This window comes from Xenopus laevis, chromosome 2L (assembly GCF_017654675.1).
Source record: "Xenopus laevis strain J_2021 chromosome 2L, Xenopus_laevis_v10.1, whole genome shotgun sequence".
Lineage (NCBI taxonomy): Eukaryota > Metazoa > Chordata > Amphibia > Anura > Pipidae > Xenopus > Xenopus laevis.
Window position 1 is genome coordinate 156570573 of NC_054373.1, and position 5059 is coordinate 156575631.

Sequence of the window (5059 nt, forward strand, 5' to 3'; positions counted from 1 at the left end):
AAGGGGTGGTTCACCTTTAAGAAATTTTTTAGTATGTTCTAGAATGGCTTTATCTAAGAAATTTTTGAATTGGTCTTAATTTTCTTCTTAATTTTTCTTTTTTTTATAGTTTTTTAATTAATTACTCCCTTTTTCTGACTCTTTCCAGCTTTATAATGGGGGAGGGTCACTGACCCCATCTAAAAACAAATGTTCTGTAAGGGGACAAAATTATTGTTATTGTTACTTATTACTCTTCTTTCTATTCAAGCCATTTTCTATAAATATCCCATTCTCTTTGTCATAGTTGTTAGAGTAATTTGGGCCCTAGCAACCAGATTGCTAAAACTGCAAACTGGATAATAACAGTGGGGATAACAGTCTCTGGGAAGGGAGTGTGACTGTGGGATAGTAGGTATAGTAGGGAGAGATGGTGTCTATAGTAACAGTGGGATAATAGTCTCTGGGAAGGGAGTGTGACTGTGGGATAGCAGGTATAGTAGGGAGAGATGTTGCCTATAGTAACAGTGAGATAGTCTCTGGGAAGGGAGTGTGACTGTGTGATAGCAGGTATAGTAGGGAGAGATGGTGTCTATAGTAACAGTGGAATAATAGTCTCTGGGAAGGGAGTGTGACTGTGGGATAACAGGTATAGTAAGGAGAGATGGTGCCTATAGTAACAGTGGGGATAATAGTCTCTGGGAAGGGACTGTGGCTGTGGGATAGCAGGTATAGTAGGGAGATATGGTGCCTATAGTAACAGTGGATAATAGTCTCTGGGGAGGGACTGTGGGATAGCAGGTATAGTAGGGAGAGATGGTGCCTATAGTAACAGTGGGATAATAGTCTCTGGGAAGGGACTGTGACTGTGAGATAGCAGATATAGTAGGGAGAGATGGTACCTATAGTAACAGTGGATAATAGTTTCTGGGAAGGGAGTGTGACTGTGGGATAGCAGGTAAAGTAGGGAGAGATGGTGCCTATAGTAACAGTGGGATAATAGTCTCTGGGAAGGGAGTGTGACTGTGGGATAGCAGGAATAGTAGGGAGAGATGGTGCCTATAGTAACAGTGGGATAATAGTCTCTGGGAAGGGAGTGTGACTGTGGGATAGCAGGAATAGTAGGGAGAGATGGTGCCTATAGTAACAGTGGGATAATAGTCTCTGGGAAGGGAGTGTGACTGTGGGATAGCAGGAATAGTAAGGAGAGATGGTGCCTATAGTAACAGTGGGATAATAGTCTTTGGGAAGGGAGTGTGACTTTGGGATAGCAGGAATAGTAGGGAGAGATGGTGCCTATAGTAACAGTGGGATAATAGTCTCTGGGAAGGGAGTGTGACTGTGGGATAGCAGGTATAGTAGGGAGAGATGGTGTCTATAGTAACAGTGGATAATAGTCTCTGGGAAGGGAGTGTGACTGTGGGATAGCAGGTATAGTAGGGAGAGATGGTGTCTATAGTAACAGTGGATAATAGTCTCTGGGAAGGGACTGTGACTGTGGGATAGCAGGTATAGTAGGGAGAGATGGTGCCTATAGTAACAGTGGGATAATAGTCTCTGGGAAGGGAGTGTGACTGTGGGATAGCAGGAATAGTAGGGAGAGATGGTGCCTATAGTAGCAGTGGGATAATAGTCTCTGGGAAGGGATCACTAACATTTGGCACCCCCAAGTGCAGGATGACTTTCCTTCTTCTTTAAGGTTCACCATCCGTAGCAACCGACTGAGATCTGGAACTCAAACATATTCTCTTTACTCAGTTTTTCACAAATCGATGGTTCTGACTTGCTGCATAATGACATTTTTTTAAAAAAAAAAGCTTGCTTAAACTCCTCTCTGTGACTTTTTAAAATTGGGAAATGTATTTTCGGCATTTATACAAGTTGTTATACCAGGTTAGTTTTATTCGTGATCATATCCTTTTATTAACACAGTTGCGGTGGAAAAAATAAACCCAATGGAGATTTGACTCAAGAACTTCCATTTTTAATAAATATGCTAAACTAACGACTACATTTTACTACAGCTGAACTTTGTGCGTTTTTTTTTTCCCCAACAAATTTATTATAGAAATTGCAATTTGGCTATAAACCCTAACACTACTCTACTAAATCTGAAATCTGCAATCTGCTGACTGTTTTATCACCCCCTAATAGAAATTAAACTCAATGGCAATCTGTTAAGAGGGGAAAATAAAATGCGTATAGTATGTTCCTGGAGTGTATCCAAATTTTACCGTTCACTGAAATAAAGAAAAAACATGATGCAAGTCGTAGATTCTAATCACATTGATGGTATTTTTACTACTATTTCACATTTTATTTTCCAAGAGGTAGATTAAAACCATTCCAGAAATAGCTTTCATTTATTGGTATGGGAACCTGAAGCACTCTTATCTTATTTTGATTATGAATGTTGTTTGGAAAATGGGGAAAAGCAACTCCCCAGTTGTGTCAGTTTGTATTATTCACTTGATTTAATATTTGTTTTATTCGCTTGATTTTTATGATTTTTTTTTTGCATTGCCTAAAGTAATATAGTCGACACAAAAAAAGTTGAATCATAATGATAAAGAAGACTAATCCGTTCTGTACGGAAGAGATTATTGCACAGGTAACCTTCACAAGATCCCTTTGTCTACCTGCAGTATAAAAATATATGGATGCAAAAAAAGAAAGCGTTGATGGGGAAGAGCAGCACATGCTGATGCAGTAAGAGTGCGTTTGTATCATCTGTGACTTAAAATGCCAAGAGGGACTCGGCAATGTCAATTAGTAAAAAAAGTCGTTTGTTCATCAAACAGAAAAACAATGCTAATGAAGAGAAATGAAAGAACAGCTGCAGACCAACCAAAACAGAACATAAAGCAAAATGATTTTAGGAAACTAGCTGTACATATTTAAGAAAAAGACCCTTTAGGGATAGAATGTTTCCAATTTACTCATGCTGGGTGTATTGATAATCACGCTCAGAACTGTTCATTTTACTACTGTTTTCACCGTGGATGCCTCAAATATCCTCTATCATAACAGAATCAAAAGAAAGTGTTCGTCTACTTAATCTCCAATAAATGGCGCAGATCCAAGCCATACGCGTGGCAAAGAGACTAAACAACGCAGATCGGAGAATGTGTTTGAATATGATATTAAATCTGGGCAATTCAAGATGTATTTAGACAAATATATTTTGATCATGACAAATAGGTGGCCCGCCCCTGAGATGATAATAAAAAAAAAAGCAATGGAAACTGGAAGCAAGAATAGGTTTCCTAGGCAACTATAATAATTTTTAAAAGCCCCAGTTTCAATTTGTAACCCTTTCACAGCTGCTGATTAACAAGCAGCTTTTACAAAGGGAAAATATAGGTAGATCTGTATTGGTTTATGAAGGAACATACCCACAGAACCTCAAAATTGGCGATAGGCACAGGTTGTCAGGCGCATGTACGGGTATGGGACCTGTTATCCAGAATGCTCAGGACCTGGGGTTTTCTGAATAAGGGATCTCCATACTTTTGTCATAAACTTGAATGTCACGGTTGGCACCCTAAATTCAGAACCGATGCCAAGCACCCTGGTCTCGGCTCGTGTTTCTGCAGCTTTAGCAGCCGCCTTTGGCCTCAAGTGGAGCCCTCAGCTACTCAGATGCCGCCAGGTCTTATAACTAGAGGTGCAAGGCGAAGGGTTCTGAACAAACAAAGAGGCACAACTGTAAAGTAAAGTCTTTGGGCAGAAGGTCGCGGTACAAGGCGTAAGACAGAATCGTAGTCAGATCAGGAAACGCAAACGAAGTCAGGCAGGCAAGGGTCAAACCAGGAAGTCAATCAGAGGGTTAAGCAGAATCGGAGTTGGATATCAGGCAGGGGTCAGGATACAGAAGGTAGAATCATCAAAAGCCAGGCAGGGGTCACAACAGGAATCAAATCAGAAGCAAAACGCTCAAACGCACCAGGAATTCCTATAACGGGCAGTGTGAATTGTGCACTGTGGCTTTAAATACCCAAGCGTTTCGCGCCTATGCGCACTAGCATCAACACGCCAGTGCGACTGCGCCTATAAAATACGCAACGGCGCACCTCGCTCGCCATAAGGAACCGGCGCTGGCGCAGGATTGGAGCGGCGTGGCGGGCGTCCCTGCCGAACCACTGGACCACCAGGGTATGTTACGAAGAGTTGGACGCCACTTCCGGAAGGGTTTTATTATAGCAATAAGCTGATAATACCAAACGCGTTTGGGATAGACTCCCTTAATCATAGGCCTATGATTAAGGGAGTCTATCCCGAAACACGTCAGCTTACTGCTATAATAAAGCCCTTCCAGAAGTGCCGTCCAACTCTTCAAGTTTATTACTTTTACACAGTGGGGACACTGAGGACTGAGAACCTGGAGTGAGGTATTGTGGGGAGCTCGAATGGTCTTGTGGGGAGCTTCAATGGTCTTTTCTCTATACTTTACTAAAAAATCATTTAAAAATTAAATGAACCCTAAAGGATTGTTTTGCTTCTAATATGGATTCATTATAACTTAGCTTGGATCCGGTATGATGTACTGTTTTATTATTACAGAGAAAAGGGAACATACCCCTAATTCTGAGAATTCTGGATAACAGATTTTTAATATTCATGAAAGTGCTCTAAATAATCATTCCAATGAGGGTGGTTTTCGTGATATTATATTAAACTGTAATGCTCATTTCTGAATGCAAAGAGCTAATTTGGGTGTTCTGTTATGTGCCCTTAAATATCATTCACAAAGGTACTTGCACCTCTTGAGGAGACCATAATGAAACGATATTTGGGTAGTAATGCCCAAATCAGTCAAATCATGTATGAGCAACTTTTGGGTGTTATTGTGAAATTGCTGTTTCTCCATTCAACAGGTTATTCATTTCTAACATATTAACATAGAATGGATACAGTAGTTCAGCGTGTTTCCGCTTTGATATGGCACTAGGTGACACCCCCTTGTAACATTCCAAGCCTCCTACGTTTTATTTAACACATTGCAGTAAGCTGGTAAGGCTCAGTTTCTGGCAGGGCAATACCAAATTACTTTGTTTGTAAAATACTGTGAAATATAGAA